Here is a 23,004-nt window from a genome sequence, read left to right as displayed (position 1 = left end):
CCAACATGATGAAACCCCATCTCTATTAAAAATACAAAAATTAGCTGGGTGTAGTGGCATGTACCTGTAGTCCTAGCTACTCTGGAGGCTGAGGCAAGAGAATGGCTTGAACCCAGGAGGCAGAGATTGCAGTGAGCTGACATCATGCCACTGTGCTCTAGCCTGGGCAACAGAGTGAGACTCTGTCTTAAACAAGCAAGCAAACAAACAAATAGAAAACCCCCCAAAAACACCAAGACTTATTTGGCTAAGTTTGAATGAGTGAGTTTTGAGGACGGTGGGGTAGCTATCATTCAGATTAATTATCAGGACCATTCCTTACGGGCTAACCCGTGCTTGAGTTTTATGTGATTATGGCTGTAAGTAAAAAGTAAAGGAATTTCAGGGGTTATTTAGTGAAAACAAGATTGCTTAATGAAAACCACATTGTGGTCCCCAAGCAATGTTCTGGCATCTTGTCCACATGGCAGAACACAGTATGGGTACCCTCTACTGAACATAACCATTGTATGTCATATAGCTTTGGCATCTTGGACCAGTTAGGACCAAATAAAAGCCAACAGTGCCTGATAGCATAGATGGTACCCAATGGCACGAAGTGAAGATGTTCTTTGGATAAAGTGGAATTCAATTGAGATAGTCAAAACCATCAGAAACAGGCTGAGCATTGTGGCTCATGCGCTTGTAATCCCAGCACTTTGGGAGGCCGAGGTGCGCAGATCACTTGAGGTCAGGAGCTCAAGACCAGCCTGGCCAACATGGAGAAATACCATCTCTACTAAAAATACAAAAATTAGCAGCGTGTGGTGGCGCATGCCTGTAATCCCAGCTACTCTGAAAGCTGTGGCAGGAGAATCAGGGAAGTGGAGGTTGCAGTGAACCGAGATTGCACCACCGCACTCCAGCCTGGGCAACAGAGTGCGATTCTGTCTCAAAAATAAATAAATAAATAAATAAAATAACAAACAGGAAACAAACAAAAACAACCAAACAGAAAAACACCCAGCAGAAATAGCAGCATGCCTGGTTAATGTAGGCATATCCAGAACAGGAGGAAAGACCCACAAACCTGCCACTGACAAGACTCGTTTCTGCGTGTGATCTTCTCCTGTGCATTCCTGGAAATTCTGACGGAGAACACACTTTGCAGGAACCTGGAGCTCTACATTAAATAGTAGATGAGGGCATAGTGCATTGTCTCGGGTTGGGTTCCCCGAGAATCCTTGCCAAGAATTCAATTACCGGTTGTTTACTTGGGAGGTGATCCCAGGAAACAACAATGTGGGAACAGAGAAATGGAGACAGAGAAAGGAAGACAGCCAATACAAGCTGTGTTACCAAGCAGGTTACCACTGTGGGCAGCTGGAGCTCAGTCTCACTGGGGAGCCCTGGAAGACTGTACAGAATATGCTTATGCCTCAGCATTATCTGAATGGAGGATAAATACGGAGCTGGATTTTTTTTTTTCTTTTTTGAGATGGAGTCTTGCTCTGTCGCTCAGGCTGGAGTGCAATGGCACGATCTCAGCTCAACCTCCGCCTCCCCAGTTCAAGAGATTCTCCTGCCTCGGCCTCCTGAGTAGCTGGGATTACAGGAGGCCAAGGCACCACAAAAATTGGCTGCCATCACACCTGGCTAATTTTTGTATTTTTTGTAGAGATGGGCTTTCACCGTGTTGGCCAGGCTGGTCTCAAACTCCTGACCTCAAGTGATCTGCCCGCCTTGGCCTCCCAAAGTGCTGGGATTACAGTCGTGAGCCATTGTGCCCAGCCAGGAGCTGGGGTATTTATCTGACAACTCCCATCGTTCACTGGGTGAGGGCTACTTCTAGGGACTGGAACTTTCTGGGACTGCTGGGCTATCCTGCTTGCAGACCAGGTGTGCATCCACAACTAGAACAAAGCCTTCATTCAGAGAGACACAAGGAACATTCTTGGCATTTAGAAATGAGTGTTGCAGGGCTCTGGGCAGGGCCCCAATAGCATCCCCTACACGAGAGATTACACCAGGCTAGGAGCATAGAGGAACTGATCATATTTATCCCTGCGTTGGTCTCATCTCTGGCCCCATTTCAATCCTCACTCTTGTTTTGTTTCTTCTTCCTTCTCTCTTATGTATAATTTATGCTGTCTGGCTATGTCTTATGTACCCTTTTAAGCTGCCTTAAATCTCTTCTGGAACACAACAGAGTATAAATAAATACATACTAGTGAGGAGTAACATTTTTCCTTTATTTTTGACCATTTTCCTCCATTCCATGTCTTCTTGGAACAGACACTTACTCATCTGTGCCCAGCCTTGTGTTGAGCACATTGAAAACATTTGATTATTGTTCTGTAAAATAATAGGCAACATAAAGATACACTGAATGGTTTATAAGCTGACCCTGTGACCAGACCCAGATACAGAGGCACAGTCCTCTCTGGCCTCTGATTTCTTAAACCCAGTGCTTAGAACAGTGCTTGCCACATAGTACAGGTGCCCAGAAAATATGTGTTGAATGAATTAATGAGACTTATAGGACCTACATTGTATTAGTCCATTTTCATACTGCTGTGAAGAGATGCCAAAGACTGGGTAATTTGTAAAGAAAAAGAGGTTTAATGGACTCACAGTTCCACACGGCTGGGGAGGCCTCACAATCATGGCAGAAGGTGGAAGAGCAAAGGCACGTCTTACATGGTGGCTGGCAAGAGAGTGTGTGCAGGGGAACTGCCCTTTATAAAACCATCAGATTGGCTGGGTGCAATGGCTCACACCTGTAATCCTAGCACTTTGGGAGGCCAAGGTGGGCAGATTGCCTGAGCTCAGGTGTTTGAAACCAGCCTGGGCAACATGGTGAAACCCCGTTTCTACTAAAAATACAAAAAATTAGCCAGGTGTGATGGTGCATGCCTGTAATCCCAGCTACTTGGGAGGTTGAGGCACGAGAATCACTTAAGCCTGGGAGGTGGTGGTTGCAGCAAGCTGAGATTGTGCCACTGCACTCCAGCCTGGGAGATAGACTGAGACCCTGTATCAATCAATCAATAAAAATAATAAGACTATCAGATCTCATGAGACTTATTCATTATTATGAGAACAGTATGGGAAAAACCCAGCCCCATTTTTCAATTACCTCTCACTGGGTCCCTCCCATGACACATGGGGATTATGGGAGCTACAATTCAAAATGAGATTTGGGTGGGGACACAGCCAAACCATATCATACATACAGTAAGGCCTCCCTTAGACCACCAATTAGAAATTCATCAACATACTGGAATTGTGTTGTGTTTTTGTTTTCTTTGTTTGTTTAATACGGGGTCTCACTCTGTCACCTAGGCTGAAGTGCAGTGGCATGATCACAGCTCACTACAGCCTCAACTTCCCGGGCTCAAGTGATCCTCCCACCTCAGCCTCCTGAGTAGCTGGGACAACAGGCATGCACAACCACACCTAATTTTTTTTGTTTGTTTTTTGTTTTGTAGAGACAAGTTCTTACTATGTTGCCCACGCTGGCCTCAAACTCCTTAGCTCGGATGATTCACTCCCTGAGCCTTCCAAAATGCTGGGACTACAGGAATGAGCCACTGTGCCTGGCCACAACTGCATTTTTTGTAAGGTCAAGGCTGCCCTTGAAATTACCATCATGTGGATGTGTTTAATTTCATGAGCACGAGCTGAGGGGTAGGGACTAAAGATAGATCTAGAGATGGCGCTTTAAAATGTATACCCAGCAGGCTATGTGCATCCAAGAACACCCAATGGCAATTCAGAGGCAGTCTGTTTATGAGCCTAATCTTTGCTTGTAGATGTCCTGGCAAACTGTTCTTAATAACACCCCTATTGAGCAAAGAATTACCAGCAATGCTAGAAAGTGAGCTCCCCAGGAATCTCATATGCTAGAAATAGAGGGACTGCTTCACATCCCATGAATCTCTGAGGAACATGTTCTATTTAACTCCCTGTTTCCCCACAGGCATGGTTTGGGGCTAGGTTCTCTAGAAGCAGATGCTTATATGGAGTTTGGGGTACAAAATGCTCGTTAGGAATCAATCAGGCCAGGTGCGGTGGCTCACGCCTGTAATCCCAGCACTCTGGGAGGCCGAGGGGGCTTGATCTCTTGAGTCCAGGAGGTCAAGAGCAGTCTGGGCAACATGGTGAGACCCTGTCTCTGCAAAAAATACAAAAATTAGCCAGGCATGGCAGTTTGAGCCTGTAGTCCCAGCTACTTGGGAGGCTGAAGTGGGAGGATCACTTGAGCCTGGGAGATTGAGGCTACAGTGAGTTGAGATCCCATTCTACTCCAGCCTGGGCAACAGAGCAAGACCCTATCTCAAAAATAAATAAGTATGTAATGGAATCAGTCCCTATGAAAGGAATGAGAAGAAGCAGGATTGGGCAGAGGGAAATATACAGCTACAGTGCAGGTTTGACCAAGGTTTGGCTAACCAAGAGAGGAGCTCCAGAGGAAGGAGTGCCTATCAAAGTGTTCCAAGTCAGGTGGAATGGACGACCTTTATAAATGACTTTTCTGGCTGGGTGCGGTGGCTCACACCTGTAATCCCAGCACTTTGGAAGGCCGAGGTGGTTGGATCACTTGAGGTGAGGAGTTCGAGACCACCCTGTCCAACATGGGGAAATCCCATCTCTACTAAAAATACAAAATTAGGCTGGGACCCGTGGCTCACGCCTGTAATCCCAGCACCTCAGGAGGCCAAGGCAGGCGGATCACGAGGTCAGGAGTTCAAGACTAGACTGGCCAACATGGTAAAACCCCCTCTCTACTAAAAAATACAAAAATTTGCTGTGCATGGTGGCCCATGCCTGTAATCTCAGCTACTTGAGAGGCTGAGGTAGGAGAATTGCTTGAACCGGGGCCTGGTAGGCGGAGGTTGCAGTGAGCTGAGATCGCACCACTACACTCCAGCCTGGGCTACAGAGCAAGACTCCATCTCAAAAAAAAAAAAAAAAAAATTAGCTGGGCGTGGTGGCAGGTGATTGTAATCCCAGCTATTGGGAGGCTGAGATAGGAGAATTGCTTGAACCTGGGACACAGTGGTTGCAGTGAGCCGAGATCATGTCACTGCGCTTCAGTCTGGGAGACAGAGCAACACTTCATCTCTAAAAAAACCTTTCCTTGCTCGGTCAACAGATGCAGGCTACCCTGGGAAGGACATGGCCTTGGGCTGGACAGGGCTCTGCAGCTGAGGCTGACCTTGAAGGAGGTGACAGCTGCAGTCTGTCTGCTGACTGCACTCCCTGCAGTCCCTGGACAGCAAATCCTCCCTTGAGTGGGCATGTGGATGGCCCGTCTCCGTGACCAGCACAGAGATCACATGCCGGATGCCCACAGTAATAATTAGCTTAATAACATACTCTGATTGGCTGCCTTTTTTCCTTACCCCCTTATCCTTACTTTTCCTTATCCTTACTTTCCTACTCCCTGCAAGGTGCTTCCTCCACTTCCCAAACAAACTACTTGAACCCAAGTCCTTGTCTTAGGGCCTGCTTCTGGAGGAGCTGAACCCAAGACATTTCCAACTCGCCTTTAGAATCATGTTCCTAGGGGCAGGACTGGAGGTTTCTGGTTTTGTAAATTTACTTTTCTTAAGTTGCATAGACATAGAGTAACTTAAGTCCCTGTTTTGCTCAACACAATTTCTGTTAAATATGTGGCCTTGGTGTTCCATTCCCTAGATGTTCCCTTTTGTCTTAAGAATCTCCTAGTCTGGCTGGGCACAGTCACTCATGTCTGTCATCCCATCACTTTGGGAGGCTGAGTTGCAGGGATTGCTCGGGCTCAGGAGTTCAAGACTAGCACAGGCAACATGGTGAAACCCTGTCTCTACAAAAAATACGAAACAAGATTAGCCAGGCATGGTGGTGCCCGCCTGTAGTCCCAGCTACTGGGGAGGCTGAGGCAGGAGGATTGCTTGAGCTCGGGGGAACGAGACTGCAGTGAGCCATGATCGTACCACTCCAGCCTGGGCAGCAGAGCAAGACATTGTCTCAAAAAAAAAGTATCCTGGTCTGGATGACACATTTCCCCCCCCTTTCTTTCTAAAGGTGCCAATGGATGACACTTTTTTTTTTTTTTAAGATGGAGTTTTCACTTTTGTTGCCCAGGCTGGAGTGCAATGGTGTGATCTCAGCTCACTGCAACCTCTACTTCCCAGGTTCAAATGATTCTCCTGCCTGAGCCTTCTGAGTAGCTGGGATTACAGGGGCCCACCATCATTCCTGGCTAATTTTTGTGCTTTTGGTAGTGACTCGGTTTCACCATGTTGGCCGGGCTGGTCTTGAACTCCTCACCTCAGGTGATCCAGCCTGCCTCAGCCTCCCAAAGTTCTGGGATTACAGGTGTGAGCCACTGTGCCTGGCCTAGATGACACATTTTATCATCGTCCTACAACTGTTTGAAGTGAGTGATCCTTGGCCAGATACATGGACAGGGAAAAGTGCTAAGTTTTGATTTGAATGCCATCAACCCATTGTTTACTTTGGGTAATTCATCCCATTTTAGAGCTGGAAGCAGCTTTTGGACCTGGCTATTCCACGGACTCTCCACCTTTTTTTCTGTTATGCTGCACATGGTCAGGCATTCACATGCTAACACTCCCAGGGGAAGTCCCAATATGCCATCTGTAACTCCGCTCCTTTCATCTCCCAATAAGGAAAGCATATTAAATGCTGGCAAGAATTAGGATGTTATAGGGATGATGATGCATTATTTAAAAATACATGAATCATCTTCCAGCTCATAGTACTTTACCATTAGCATCAGATCACTCATGGTGCAGTTCATGACCGATCAAATTTGAGAACGGCTGATCTCTTCCCAAATCCCTGAATTACATAAAAAAGTCATCTAGCCTCATGGTGTCTTCATTTTCTCACCTGGAAATGGGGATAGCAAAATCTCCTTCTCTGTCTGGCTGGGATGTGGTGGAACGCAAAGGAGATAATGATCGTGGAAGCCTGAGGAAGTATAAAACCTTAAAGAAATGGAGGCGGTGTGATGGCTGTCTGGATAGACCAGGAGGCAGCCATAGTTGCTGAGTCTGCAAGAGTCGCACCAGGATTTACACAATAGGCTCCAGGGGAATTGGATCCAACTAGTTTGCACAGGGATTCTTTCCTCAAGACATTTACAAGTCAAAATTTTACCAGTTTATCTTCGTTATGACTTAGAAAGGAAAAAAAAAAAGAAAGAAAAAAAAATTTTACCAGTGCTCCTGGTCATTACATAAATTCTCTACATCAGCCAGGTGTGGTGGCATGTGAGCACTTTGGGAAGCCGAGGCAGGTGGATCACCTAAGGTCAGGAGTTCAAGACCAGTGTGGTCAACATGGTGAAAGCCCATCTCTACTAAAAATAAAAAATTAGCCCGGTGTGGTGGCAGGTGCCTGTGGTCCCAGCTACTCAGGAGGCTGAGGTGGGAGAGTTGCTTGAACCCGGGAGGTGGAGGTTGCAGTCAGCTGAGATCGCACCACTGCCCTCCAGCCTGGGTGACAGAGTGAGATTTTGTTTTTTAAAAAAAAAAATTCCTCTACATCTTTGCCAAGTTGTGAGAGACAGAAATCCAATATAAATTAGCTTGAATAAAAAGTGAGAATTGGGGCCAGATGCAGTGGCTGGTGATCGTGATCCCAGCACTTTGGGAGGCCGAGGGGGAGGACGGCTTGAGGAGCTTGAGACCAACCCGGGCAACAAAGCAAGACCCTATCCCTACAAAAAAAATTTTTTTTTTAATTAGCTGGGCATGGTGGCATGCACCTGTGGTCCTAGCCACTAAGGAGGCTAAGGTGGGAGAATCGCTTGAGCCCAGGAGTTTGAGGCTGCAGTGAGCTATGATTGTGCCACTTCACATTAGACTGTGTGACAGAGTGAGACCCTGTGTATTAACAAAAGTGGTTATATTGGCTTGCACGAGGAAGCTATGGGAATGTCCTGGTTGGAGCTGGCCACAGATGGCCAGACTCCAGACCTGAACATCACAAGGATTTTCTGTGCCATTTATCCATCCTGCTGTCTGTATACTGGTTTCATTTCTTTGAGAACAACTTCTTTCTTAGGTGGGGGCATGGGTCTTGGACCCTGGGCTTCCATCTTTATAGCCTTGTGACCAAGAAGGAAAGATACCCTTTTCCCTGACCCTGACCCCTCAGGTTAAGCTAGAAGAACTCTAGGGTAGCCCTCTGATTGGCTCATCCTTGGACCAATCTTTGTGGTCTGAGCCAGTTGAGCCTGATGCCCACACCTCAAATGAATTATCCAGAATTTCTCATGTGCAAAGCTACTTCGAGGACTGTTGGGAGCTGGCAGCCATCACATCTGTGTCTATCATGGGAAACGGCAGTCTTATACATTGTCAAACCTTTATTCCTAATCAATCTATTACACTTCCAGGGCTATAAATAATAAATTATCTCCCATTCCTCCAATGCAAATATTTTGAATATTTTAATGATTGCTTTCCAAAGCCTAGTTTCAAAATCACCCCTCTAAGATTTGTGCCAGTGTATACTCCCACAAACATATGCTGGTGGGCATCCTTGAATTATAAGCTGTCATTGATCTATACTGGTGGTTCTCAACTGAGGATTCTGCCTACCCAGGGGACAATGGCAGTAACTGCAGACATTTTTTTTTTTTTTTTTTTTTGAGGCAGAGTCTCACTCTGTTGCCCAGGCTAGAGTGCTAGGATTATAGGCATGCACCACCATGCCCAGCTAATTGTTTTTTTTGAGATGGAGTTTTGTTCCTGTTGCCCAGGCTGGAGTGCAATGGCACGATCTGGATTCACTGCAACCTCCGCCCCCCGACCCCTGGGTTCAAGTGATTCTCCTGCCTCAGCCTCCCAAGTAGCTGAAACTACAGGCACATGCCACCACACCCAGCTAATTTTGTATTTTTAGTAGAGATAGGGTTTTCCCCATGTTGATCAGCCTGTCTTGAACTCCCGACCTCAGGTGATCTGCCCACCTCAGCCTGCCAAAGTGCTGGGATTACAAGCGTAAGCCACCATGTCCAGCCTAATTTTTTTTTTAGACAGTCTCACTCTGTTTCCCAAGCTGGAGTGCAGTGGTGCAATTTTGGCTCACTGCAGCCTCCACCTCCAGGGTTCAAGTGGTTTTCTTGCCTCAGCCTCCTGAGTAACTGAGATTGCATGCATGTACCATCATGCCCATCTAACTTACGTATTTTTAGTAGAAACGAGGTTTTGCCATGTTGGCTAGGCTTGTCTCAAACTGCTGGCCTCAAGAGATCTGCCTGCCTTGGCCTCCCAATGTGCTGGGATTACAGGTGTGAACCACCACGCCCGGCCAGACTGGAGACATTTTTGATCATCATAACTGAGGTGATGCTACTGGCTTCTAGTGGGTAGGAGGATGAGATGTTGCTAGGCACTCTATAGTGTATGGGACAGCTCCCCATGACAAAGACTTAGGTGGCCCCAAATGGCAATAGTCCTGATGTGGAGAAACCCTGATTTATACAAACAGATTCAGATATGATCTATACAAACAGGAACATAAAGTAGTCTCTTGGGAGGCCTAGGTGGGTGGATCACGAGGTCAGGAGATTGAGACCAGCCTGGCCAACATGGTGAAACCCCATCTCTACTAAAAATACAGAAAATTATCTGTGCATGATGGTGTATGCCTATAATCCCAGTTACCTGGGAGGCTGAGATAGGAGAATTACTTGAATTCTGGAGATGAAGGTTGCAGTGAGCCAAGATCGTGCCTCTGCACTCTAGCCTGAGCGACAGAGCAAGACTTTATCTCAAAAAAAGAAAATGCCTCATTATTGGTAAATGAATATAAAAATGTAAGAAATTATTTATAGATTGCCTGGTACAGAACCTTGAACACAGTAGATACCACGTAATTACTGGATAGAAATTTTTCCTGTGGGAACTGCTCCAATAATAGCCACCAGATGGCAGCAAAGAGCAAGTTTCCCCTCAGAAGGTGCCTCTGGTCCGCCCATGGGGTTTGAGATGGGGGAAGAAGACGGTTGATTTCTTTTCTTTGCATTTTCTTTTTTTGTTGTTGTTGTTTGGTTTTGAGACAGAGTCTTGCTCTGTCACCCAAGCTGGAGTGCAGTGGCAAGATCATAGCTCACAGCAGCCTCAACCTTCTGGACTCTCGTGATCCTTCAGTCTGTTTCGTGAGTAGCTCCACCACACACGGCAAACATAATTTTTTTTTTTTTCTTGAGACGGAGTCTCGCTCTGTCGCCAGACTGGAGTGTAGTGGTGTGATCTCAGCTCACTGCAACTTCCACTTCCTGGGTTGAAGCGATCTCCTGCCTCAGCCTCCCAAGTAGCTGGGATTACAGGCACCTGGCACCACACCCGGCTATTTTGCATTTTTAGTAGAGATGGGGTTTCACTGGTCAGCTGGTCTCGAACTCCTGACCTCAAGAGATCCACCCGCCTCGGCCTCCCGATGTGCTAGGATTACAGGAGTGAGCCACCTCACCCGGCCATAAGTTTTTTGTGGAGAGGTGGCCTCCCTATGTTTCTCAGGCTGCTCACAAACTCCTGGGCTCAAGTGATCCTCCTGCCTTGGCCTCCCGAAGTGTTGGGATTACAGACGCGAGCCACCACGCCTGACCCCTCCCTGACTGCTATCAAATTGATTCTCTACCGCTCACACCTCCCCTCCTCCCCAGTACTTCCCTACCTCAAACCCACTCGTGTGTTTTCTTTCTCCCAATTTCTACCATGGGAATGATTTATTTAAAATGCATTGAGGGGCAAATTGAAAGTGACAGCAATTTTTGTGTTCAGAGCCTGAAGTTAACGTGGACTGGCAATGGGGATTAAACCTGGGGAATTCACAAAGCATGTTTCAGGCAAAGTGAGTGAAAATGGATGAGGCAATGGGAAAGAATGAAAATATTGAAACAGATGCTCTAAGTGCCTGTCCCAGGTGGGCCTTCCACCCACCCCTCATCCATTCTGCAAATATTTATTCCTGACTTGGGAATACAGATACAGTCTTAATCCTCATGGAGAAAGGGAAGACAAATATGGGAGAAGTAATTAATCACACATGTGATGTAGGCTAGGATGGGGAGGGGACCGGGACTCTGGTGACGTGTAATGGGGTGACCTAATTTTGGGGGAGAGTCAAAACAGGACTCCCAGGGAAAATGATGTTTAAGGTGAGACTCAAGTGTGAGTAAGAGCTGGCAAAGAAGGAGGAGAGGGAGTGGGCTGAGCCCTCTAGACTGAGGGAACAGGGTACTTGAAGGTCCAGTGATTTCCATGTAATTTTAAAGCACCCTGGTTGAGGAAATACATGACTAAAAGCTACCATGATTTAAGGACTCTTCAGATTCCTGTTTTATTTATTACAACATCATCATATTTGAAACATATTTGAAACATACACATATTTGAAACGTTCTTGGCTGGGTACAGTGACTCATGCATGTAATCACACTTTGGGAGGCCAAGGCTTGAGGACTGCCTGAGCCTAGGAGTTCGAGACCAGCCTGGGTAACATAGCAAGACCTTGTCTCGCTACTAAAAATAAAAAAATGGCCGGGTGCAGTGGCTCACACCTGTAATCCCACCACTTTGGGAGGCCAAGGCAGGTGGATCACAAGGTCAAGAGCTGGAGACCATCCTGGCCAACATGGTGAAACCCCATCTGGACTAAAAATACAAAAATTAGCTGGGCGTGGTGGTGAGCACCTGTAGTCCTAGTTACTCAGGAGGCTGAGGCAGGAGAATCACTTGAATCTGGGAGGCAGAGGTTGCAGTGAGCCAAGATCATGCCAGTGCACTCCAGTCTGGCAACAGAAAGAGACTTTGTCTCAAAAAAAGAAAAAAAAGCCAGGTGTGATGATGTGCTCCTGTAGTTCCCACTACTCAGGAGGCTGAGGTGGGAAGGTTGCTTAAGCCCAGGAGTTTGAGATTACAGTGAGCTGTGATCATTCTGCTGTACTCCAGCCTGGGCAACAGAGTGAGATTCTTTCTCAAAAAAAAAAAAAAAAAAAAAAAAAAAAAAGAGAGAGAGAGAGAGAAAAGAAAAATTCTTATGTGGGTGTGTAGGAGGCAACGTTTATTCAGTCTATAAATAAAGGTGGCAATGAATTGCATTGATTTCATAGAGTCCTTATGACTCTACAACCCCAATCCCTGGATTACATAGGACACAATCCCTGTCTTCAAGGGGCTGATAGGTTAGTCTGGACAATGGTTGCTCCTCCGTTCGCTCCCTCTTAACTTCAGGGCGTCTCTTATGAAACATTTGCAGGTTTGGTCACGTTTTCCTTGGATCTGTCTCTGTTCCTCTGATCATTCTCCCTCACTTCATCGCCAAAACTCATTGAACTAGAAGTTCCCAATTCAGATTCATGAACCCCCAACAAGGTGACAGCGGATAGAATTCAGACATACAAGAACTTGGATGTGGGGAAAATCACTTCTCTATTTTCACCAAGTTTTAACTGAAAGCCAACATTTCTCCTTCTATTATGGATGCAGACAACAAACCACAGGAGTGTTAGCAGTGACTGTGATTTTTTTTTCTTTTTCTTTTCCTTTTTCTTTCTTTCTTTCTTTCTTTTTTTTTTTTTTTTTTTTGGCACAGGGTCTTTCTCTGTTGCCCAGGCTGAAGTGCAGTGGTGAGATCACAGCCCACTGCAACCTCCACCTCCTGGGCTCACACAATCTTCCCACTTCATCCTCCCAAGTAGCTGGGACCACAAACACACGCTACAACACCCAGCTAATGTTTTAATTTTTTGTAGAGAGAGGGGTCTCACTATTTGCCAAGGCCGGTCTGGAACTCCTGGCAGTGCCTGTGATTTTGTCACCAGTAGAAGTCACAGATATTTGTACACCACATGTACAGCTGCTGCTGCTATCTCAAAATTAATGCTCATCGTTACTTTAAAATCATGGCAGTTTTTAGACTTGTTGCTAGATCTTATTATTTTGTTCATTAATAGAGACACATATTGCTATAAAATGTGTTTATAGCAATATAAAAACCATATTGCTATATCCCAAATTGGTTTTGTAAAGTATTTTGATAACTTGTATTTCAATATAATTGGTTCCTTCGTAATCCTGTGTGTTTTCTTTTTGGCGTTTAAAGCTGTTATTCTGGCCAGGAGCGGATGTGGTGCCTCACGCCTGTAATCCCAGCACTTTGGGAGGCTGAAGTGGGCTGATCACTTGAGGTCAAGAGTTCAAGACCAGCCTGGCCAACATGGTGAAATCTCATCTTTACTAAAAATACAAAAACTTAGCTGGGCATTGTGGCAGGTGCCTGTAATCCCAGCTACTCAGGAGGCTGAGGCAGGAGAATTGCTTGAACCCAGGAGGTGGAGTGTATTAGTTCATTTTCATGCTGCTGATAAAGACATACCCAAAACTGGGAAGAAAAAGAGGTTTAGTTAGACTTGCAGTTCCACATGGCTGGGGAAGCCTCAGAATCATGGTGGGAGGGAGAAGGCACTTCTTACTTGATGGTGGCAAGAGAAAAACAAGAAAGAAGCAAAAGCAGAAACCACTGATAAACCCACTGGATTTCGTGAGACTTATCCAGTATCACAAGAACAGCACAGGAAAGACCAGATCCCATGATTCAATTACCTCCCTCTGGGTCCCTCCCACAATATGTGGGAATTCTGGGAGATACAATTCAAGTTGAGATTTGGGTGGGGACACGGGCAAACCATATCATGGAGGTGCAGTGAGCTGAAATCCCACCACTGCACTCCAGTCTGGGTGGCAGAGTGAGACTCCGTCTCAAACAAAACAAAACAAAATAAAAAACAAAAGCAACACACAGAAAACCCATTATTCTGAGAAGAGTCCTTCAGCTTCACAGATTTGCCAAAGGGAATTCACACATAGAAAATTCGAGAAAACCCTGCAAAACTCAAGAGTTCTTTGAGCTATGCTTTGATTCTTCTCTCCTTTGGTGGACTCAGGGCAACATTATGACTTTTGCGGGCCTCAGGCACTTTTGTTGCCTCTGTGATCCCCTCTTCCCCAGAAGATACTAAAAATTGCATTTTGGCCAGACGAGGTGACTCACGCTTGTAATCCTGGTACTTTGAGAGGCCAAGGCAGGAGGATCACTTGAGCCCAGGAGTTCAAGACCAGCCTGAGCAACATAGTGAGACTCTTTCTCTCCTGTTTTAAATAAAAATAAATAAATAAGCCAGGTGCAGTGGCTCATGCCTATAATCCCAGCACTTTGGAAGGCTGAGGCAGGCAGATCACTTGAGACCAGGAGTTTGAGACCAGCCTGGCCAACATGGTGAAACCCCGTCTCTACTAAAAATACAAACATTAGCTGGGTGTGGTGGCAGGCACCTGTAGTCCCAGCTACTCAGGAAGTTGAGGCAGGAGAATCGTTTGAACCCAGGAGGTAGAGGCTTCAGTGAGCCAAGATTGCGCCACTGCACTCCAGCCTGGGCGACAGAGTCCATCTCAAAAAAACATTTAAAAAAATTATATGACTGCATTGTAATCCAAACTGGATTCATTCTTCTTCTATTTATTTGCTTTCTTCTGCTTTGAGAAGCAAAACATTTTGTGCCAGACATAGTGACTCACGCCTGTAATCCCAGCACTTCAAGAGGCCAGGGTGGGCGGGTCACTTGAGCCTAGGAATTTGAGACCAGCCTTGGCAACATAATGAGATCTTGTCTTCACAAAAAACACAAAAATTAGCCAGGTATTGTGGTGCATGCCTGTAGTCCCAGCTCCTTGGGATGCTGAGGTGGGAGGATTGCTTGAGCCCAGGAGGTTGAGGTTGCAGTGAGCTGTGATCTTGCCACTGCACTCTAGCCTGGGCAGCAGAGTGAGACCCTGTCTCAAAAGAAAAAAAGAGTACAGATTTCTTGGTCCCACCGCAGAGATGAGCTTTCCTCATTTGCTACCAGATGGAGAGATCTGGAATCTGCCTTTTTTTTGAGAGAGAGAGAGGATCTCACTCTCACCCAGGCTAAAGTGCAGTGGTGCAATCGTGGCTCAATGTAACCTTGAACTCCAGAGCTCAGGCACTTCTCCTGCTTCAGCCTCCTGAGTAGCTGAAATCACAGGCAGGCACCACTCCTGGCTAATTTTTTATTTTTAGTAGAGATGAGGTCTAACTATGTTGCCCCGGCTGGTCTCGAACTCCCGTGCTCAAGTAATTCCCGAAGTGCTGGAGTTACAGATGTGAGCCATCAGGCCTAACCTGGAATCTGCCTTTTTTTTTTTTTTTTTTTTTAAGAACAGAGTCTTGCTCTGTTGCCCACGCTGGAGTGCACTGGTACGATCTCAGCTCACTGCAACCTCTGCCTCCTGGGTTCAGGCAATTCTCCGCCTCAGCCTCCTGAGAAGATGGGACTACAGGTGTGCGCCACCAAGCCTGGCTAAATTTTTTTGTATTTTTAGTACAGACAGGGTGTCTCCATGTTAGCCAGGATGGTCTTGTTCTCCTGACCTTGTGATCCACCCGCCTCAGCCTTCCAAAGTGCTGGGATTACAGGCATGAGCCACCGTGCCCAGCTGGAATCTGCCTTTTAAGCCAGCACTCAGGTAATTCTTTGTTAGGTCATTCTTGGACCATTCTTGGAGAAACAGTGTAATACTGGCTAAATATAACACGACATTCAATTTTCTTTCAGACCTGGCTTTAATCCACCAGGTCTTTTTCTTGTCCCACACTGTAATGATGTCATGCCACCCACCCCCTCGTCCCTACTCTTTACCTCTCTCTATCTTCTCTCCTTCTCCACTTCTAAACAGTCATTGTTTTTCCTACCTAAGCAGAGCTCCTTATCTTTTGGGATTTACTTTAAGGCCACTTATTTTTTAAATTCTTCTTTGACCCCTCCAGGTAGAATTAATCATTCTCTTCTCTACACTTTCATACTGCTGTGTACAAACATCCAGCATGAAAAATTTATTACAGTGAGCAGTGGGTGGGATATTTTTTCTTTTTCTTTTTTTTTTGAGATGAAATCTCACTCTGTCGCCCAGGCTGGAGTGCAGTGGCATGATCATGACTCACTGAAGCCTCAAGTTCCTGGGTTCAAGAGATCCTCCTGTGTCAGTCTTTTGAGTGGCTGGGTCTACAGGTATGTGCCACCACTCCCAGCAAATGTTATAAAATTTTTTTTGTAGAGACGGGGTCTCACTTTGTTGCCCAGGCTGGTCTTGAAATCCTGGGATCAAGCTATCCTCCCACCTCAGCCTCCTTAAGTACTAGGATTGCAGGCATGAGCCATCACACCTGGCCAAGGGATATTTATTTATTTGGAGACGGGGGTCTCACTCTGCCACCCAGGCTGGAATGCAATGATCTTGGGTCACTGAAACCTTCACCTCCTGAGTTCAAGCAATTCTCCTGCATCAGCCTCCCAAATAGCTGGGACTACAGGCATGTGCCACCACGCCTGGCTAATTCTTGTATTTTTAGTAGAGACAGAGTTTCTCCATGTTGCCCAGGCTGGTCTCGAGCTCCTGGCCACAAGTGATCTGCCTGCCTCAGCTTCCTAAAGTACTGGAATTACAGGCATGAGCCGCCATGCCCAGCTTCAAGTGCTGTTTAAAATATTTAACAACACTATGGCTCAATTACTAGACCCGAGAGAACTCAGAAGATTGAGATGCTCTTGTGCCTGGTTTGCGGCGAGAGTTCCTCCATGAAGGGATGAGTAGTCCTAGCATGCAGGTGGATACGGAAGAATAAGGTCTTGCAAGTAGCAGCTATTTATTAGCCGATATGGAGGTATTTCAGCGTTTTAACAATCATCAGTGCAGACAAACTGGTTGAATGTAGCCATTCATATAGAAGCATGTATGTGTGTCTATTTGTGTGTCTGTCCTGGTGGGTTGAGAGCACGGATAAGTGCAATCGTCCCACAGCTCTTTATAGCCAGTAGCTTCACCTAGCTCCCTCAGTGTGTTTTGGCATGTCTGCAGAGCTAACGGATTCAAATGCCAACTCCTTTTCCTCTCTGTTGCAACTACGACTTGGTAGGTTAAAAAAAAAGACCTTAAAATAACAGGAGAAGCGGGCATGAGAGTTATTTAGATTGGTTGTTTAAAATGTGTATTCCAGGGCTCCTGCCCCAAACCCACCAAATTCGACTCTCTGGGTGGGAACCAGGACCTTGCATTAAAATTTCTCTAGATTATTTGAATGCACATTGAGGTTTTCAGACTTTGTTGCACATTAGAACTACATAGAGAGTTAAAAAGAAAAACAAAAACCAGATTCCTAGACCCTATTCAAACCACTTAAACTAGAATCCTTGCGTGTGTAGCTTAGGCATTTACTTGTTATTTTTCAGACATGGTCTCAATTTGTCACCCAGGTTGGAATGCAGTCGCATGATCTTGGCTCACTGCCTGCAGCCTCCTACTGCAACCTCTGCCTCCCAGCCTCAAGTGATCCTCCCACCTCAGCCTCCCAAGTAGCTGGGATCACAGGTGTGCGCCTGTGTTGGATTTTTGGTAGAGATGGAGTTTCACCATGTTGCCCAGGCTGGTCCCAAACTCCTGAGCTCAGGTGATATACCTGCTTCAGCCTCCCAAAGTGCTGGGATTGTAGGGGGGAGCCACGGTGCCCAGCTGACATCTATATATTTTGTTTGTTAATTTGAGATGGAGTTTTGCTCTTGTTGCCCAGACTGGAGTGCAATGGCATGATCTCGGCTCACTGTAACCTCTGCTTCCTGGGTTCAAGAGATTCTCCTGCATTATCCTCCTGAGTAGCTGGGATTACAGGTGTGCCACCATGTCCAGCTAATTTTTGTATTTTTATTTATTTATTTATTTTTAAGACAGAGTCTTGCTGTGTCGCCAGGCGCCAGGCTGGAGTGCAGTGGCACGATCTTGGCTCACTGCAACTTCTGCCTCCCAGGTTCAAGCAATTCTCCTGCCTCAGCTTCCTGAGTAGCTGGGTCTACAGGTGCGTGCCACCACGCCCAGCTATTTTTTTTTGTATTTTTAGTAAAGACGGGGTTTCACCATGTTGGCCAGGATGGTCTCGATCTCTTGACCTTGTGATCTGCCCGCCTCGGCCTCCCAAAGTGCTGGGATTACAGGCGTGAGCCACCGTGCCCAGCTAGCATCTACATTTTTAAAAACCTCCTTAGGTGGTTCTGGTTTGCAGTCAGGTTTGAGAACTACTGGTTTAAGAAATTCTTAAACTGGTGAAACAGCCCCTGAAGAATGGAGTAGAATGTTTACTGGAGTTAATAGGCAATTTTCTGTCTGGAATCTGATCTCGTATGTCGCTTTTTTATTGGGAAGGAGGAGAACTCATTCTTATTTTTACTGCCATCAGTAGGAAACTGTATAGCCAGTCAAGTCACGCATTTCTATTCTGTGCTAGGTATGATAATTATTAAGGTCTCGAGAGTGTCTTGAGTGTTGACAGAACTGGAGTCTGTGACTTAACATTCAGTGGCTTCATGTTAATCAGGACGGCAGATGGCTCTGAGCCTTTCTGCGGGGCCTGTGTGCATGGACTGCTTTGCACAGCCCCCTTGTGAAATAATACACCTCTTCTTCTCCCCAGTTCATGAAAGAAAAACAAGGTACAGAAACTTAAGGGAGCTGCTCAAGACTGCAAGTGCCATAGTGAAGGATGGCGTCTGACGTTAGGTTACACAACATGAAATGGTGTGCTGATAACATTCTAGGCAGCTGGGCATTTAGGATAAGTATTTTGGGTGACATAGTCTCTTGCTTTCACCTGTTATCCTTGCTCCCTTTCAACATTTATACAAGCTGAACTCATAGGCAAATTCATTACTTGTTTGTTGCCCACTTTGTTAACATAGACCCAATTTAATGGGAATAGGTTAAATTCTCACCATCAGAGGTAGAACTTGGAGGCCAGACTCAGTGGCTCATGCCTGTAATCCCAGCACTTTGGGAGACCAAGGTGGGAGGGTCACTTGAGGCCAGGAGTTCAAGACCAGCCTGGCCAACATGGAGAAACCCTGTCTCTACTAAAAATATAAAAATTAACTGGGTGTGGTGGCAGGCGCCTGTAATCTCAGCTACTCAGGAGGCTGGGGCAGGAGAGTCGTTTGAACTGGAGAGGCAGAGGTTGCAGTGACCCGAGATCGCGCTATTGCACTCCAGCCTGGATGACAGAGTAAGACTCTGTCTCCAAAAAATAAAAATAAAATAAAATAAAAACATAATCAAGCTCACTAACAATTAGGGAGATGCAGGCTGGGCCTGATGGCTGAAAAAAAGTAACTAGGGAGATACCATGGAATACAACATTTTACCTTTCAGATTAATGAATATTTAAAAAAATTTATACTACCCAGTGTTGGCAGAACAGTAGAGAAATAGGCACTGTCATATTCTTGGTGAAAGTGAAAGCTGGCACCTACTTTTGGAGGGCAATTTGACAGTATCTAACAAAATTAAAAATATATTATTACTTTTGTATTTTATCAACTTATTAATTTTGTACCTAAAAAATTTACAGATTTGCAAAGTATACATAATTAAGTAAAAGGAAATATGCAGTTTAAATTTTGGTGGATATTGCCAGTGTTTTTTTTTTTTTTGAGACATTGTCACACTCTGTCGGCCAGGCTGGAGTGCAGTGGCATGATCTCAGCTCACTGCAACCTCTGTCCCCTGGGGTCAAGCAATTCTCCTGCCTCAGCCTCCCGAGTAGCTGGGATTATAGGCATGTGCCACCACGCCTGGCTAATTTTTGTATTTTTAGTAGAGACGGAGTTTTCACCATGTTGACCAGGCTGGTTTTAACTCCTGACCTCAGATAATCCACCTGCCTTGACCTCCCAAAGTGTGTGAGCCACCGTGCCTGGCCTTTTTTTTTTTTTTTTTTTTTTTGAGATGGAGTCTCACTCTGTCACTGAGGCTGCAGTGCAGTGGTGCGATCTCAGCTCACTGAAACCTTTACCTCCTGGGTTCAAGCAATTCTCCTGCCTCAGCCTCCTCAGTAGCTGGCACCACAGGTGTTCACCATGCCCAGCTAATTTTTGTATTTTTAGTAGACACAGAGTTTTGCCATGTTGGCCAGGCTGGTCTCGAACTCCTGACCTCAGTGCCTGCCTCAGCCTCCCAAAGTGCTGGGATTACAGGCATGAACCACCTCGCTCAGCTGATATTGCCAAATTGATCATCTCCATATATATATATCACCTATAAATATAGATGAAGAAACACACACACGGAACATTACTATGTGTGGGCACTGTTCTAAGCACTTTACAAGTTATATATATATGTTTAATATATGTGTGTATATATAGAGACAGAGCGAGAGTGCAAACATTTCCTCACTGTATGTAATATCAAAGAATTAAGAAATATGAATTTTTCATCAAGTTTCCAGGCACGGTGGTTCATATCCTGTAACCCCAGCACTTTGGAAGGCTGAGGCAGGAGGATCACTTGAGCTCAGGAGTTCAAGTCCAGACTAGGCAACAGAGCAAGACCCTGTCTCTATTTATAAACAATAATAATAAAAATTAAAAAATATATTGCATACTTACATAACAAGAACACCATACAGCCATATAAAGATATTTAAGATGTGTTATTACATTAAATAAGTTGAACAATACTATCGTGTGATTTCCTTTGTGTATACAAAAGCCTAGAATATTCTGGAAAGATATACAATGTAAGAAACCTTTAGTGATAGAAGTGTCAAGAAGTTTTTTTTCTTCCTAGCAGGGGGCAGTGGCTCATGCCTGTAATCCCAGCACTTTGGGAGGCTGAGGCGGGTGGATTACAAGGTCAGAAGTTCGAGACCAGCCTGGCCAATATGGTGAAACCCCATATCTACTAAAAATACAAAAATTAGCTGGACGTGGTCGCACTCGCCTATAGTCCCAGCTACTCGGGAGGCTGAGGCAGGAGAATTGCTTGAAACCAGAAAGCAGAGGTTGCAGTGAGCTAAGATTGTGCCACTGCACTCCAACCTGGGCAACAAGAGCAAAACTCTGTCTTAAAAAAAAAAGTTTTTTCTTTTTTCTTCATGCTCTCCTGTTATTAATGTTTTTTATCATGATATTTTTATATAATTTAAAATTATTTAACTAGTTACAATATATAAACATCTTATAGAGCAATATTAAATAAATAATAATATCCATGATATGCTACTAAGTGAAAAATTCCACTCTGAAACATTTTATATGATACAAAGTCATTTTTAAGGCATTCATAGAAATAGACTAGAAAGTACATGCATGAAAGTATTTCACTGTTTGGAAGATTGGTGTTTTCTTTTGCGTTTGTCTCTATTTCCCAAATTTTCTGCAATGCGCTTGTGATTCTTCTGAAATTAGAAATTCTAAAAACCTACAGTAAATGTTATTTTCTTCCTGAAAGCACATCTACACATGACTACGAGGCCATTGAGCACAGTTCTAGTGTAGTAATGTGCAAAAATAATTTGGCCGTTTGTACAATGTTTTGCTAGGCACCTGCAGTGAAGTTGCAAAGTATATCAACTGAAACAGTGACCCTGTAAGTCCTTTGTTAAAAATGGCACTTCCTCGCCACATGGCTGCCAGATGCACTGCATTTCTGGATCTATTGATTTAATGTGGAAAATGTGGCTGCTGCAGAAATTGTTATCTCTAGTTTATAAAGAAGATATTTTCTTCCCACAGAGCACAGTGTCAATATCTCAAAAGAGAAGCAGAACCCTGAGCACTTCCTTCAATATACATTTATAGGGTGCAGATGTAGGCTTTTGGCATTGTTCTAGGGGATTAGGTTCCAGTGGTAAAGGAGACATATAAGGTCCCTCCTCTTAGGAAGATGACATTTTTTTTTCTTTTTTTTTGAGATGGAGTCTTGCTCCGTTGCCAGGCTGGAGTGCCGTGGCATGATCTCAGCTCACTGCAACCTCCACCTCCCAGGTTCAAGCAATTCTCCTGCCTCAGCCTCCTAACTATCTGGGATTACAGGCGCACGCCACTACACCCAGCTAATTTTTGTATTTTTAGTAGAGACGGGGTTTTACCATGTTGGCCAGGATGGTCTTGATCTCTTGACCTCGTGATCCACCAGCCTCGGCCTCCCAAAGTGCTGGGATTACAGGCATGAGCCACCACTCCTGGCTCAGGAAGATGACATTCCATAGGTGGTGAACAAGACTTCCTGGTTCTTAGACAGCTGTCTTCTCATTGCATCCTCGTGTGGTGGAAGGGGCAAGGGAGCTCTGTGGGGTTTCTTTTCTTTCCTTCCCCCCACTTTTTTTTTTTTTTTGAGATGAGGTCTCTCTCTGTCACCCAGGCTGGAGTGCAGTGGCGGGATCTTGGTTCCCTGAAACCTCCGCCTCCCAGATTCAAAGATTCTCCTGCGTCAGCCTCCCAAGTAGCTGGAATTATAGGTGTGCACCACCACCATCCTCGGCTAATTTTTGTATTTTTAGTAGAGATGGGGTTTCACCATGTTAGCCAGGCTGGTCTGGAACTCCTGACCCTAAGTGATCCTCCTGCCTCAGCCTCCCAAAATGCTGGAATTACAGGCATGAGCCACTGCACCTGACCAGGGAGTCTCTTTTCTAAGGCCACTAATCCTAGGCTGGGCATAGTGGCTCATACCTGTAAGCTGAGGCAGGCAGATCACTTGAGGTCAGGAGTTCCAGACCAGCCTGGTCAACATGGTGAAACCCCGTCTCTACTGAAAACACAAAACAGTTAACAGTTAGCAGGGTGTAGTGACAAGTGCCTATAGTCCCAGCTACTTGGGAGGCTGAGGAGGGAGAATTACTTGAACCTGGGAGGCAGAGGCTGCAGGGAGCCAAGATCGCACCACTGCACCCCAGCCTGGGGCGACAGAGGTAGAGTTTGTCTCCAAAAAACAAAAAGTCTCTTCATGAAAGCTCCATCCTCCTGACATAATCACCTCCAAAGGCCCCACCTCCAAATACCATCACATTGGGGATTAGGTTTCAACATATGGATTGTGGGGAAATGTGGACCTTCAGCCTATAGCACACAGAATGCTGAACCCTTCCTCCATAGTT

General features: G+C 45.5%; 1 long non-coding RNA gene across 1 annotated transcript; it reads left to right on the top strand.

Annotated features, from left to right (window-relative positions):
- The first annotated feature begins 9 nt into the window (after window positions 1-9).
- Window positions 10-22,765, top strand: LOC116557180. The gene is made up of 3 exons (XR_004271397.1): window positions 10-53; window positions 18,913-18,920; window positions 22,704-22,765. It is a non-coding gene; the product is annotated as an uncharacterized LOC116557180 (long non-coding RNA).
- Window positions 22,766-23,004: the final 239 nt, after the last annotated feature.

This window comes from Sapajus apella, unplaced genomic scaffold (assembly GCF_009761245.1).
Source record: "Sapajus apella isolate SASKATOON/1434 unplaced genomic scaffold, GSC_monkey_1.0 scaffold2, whole genome shotgun sequence".
Classification (NCBI taxonomy): Eukaryota; Metazoa; Chordata; class Mammalia; order Primates; family Cebidae; genus Sapajus; species Sapajus apella.
The sequence above is the reverse complement of the archived record's forward strand: the minus strand, read 5'-3'. Positions and strand labels throughout refer to the sequence as shown.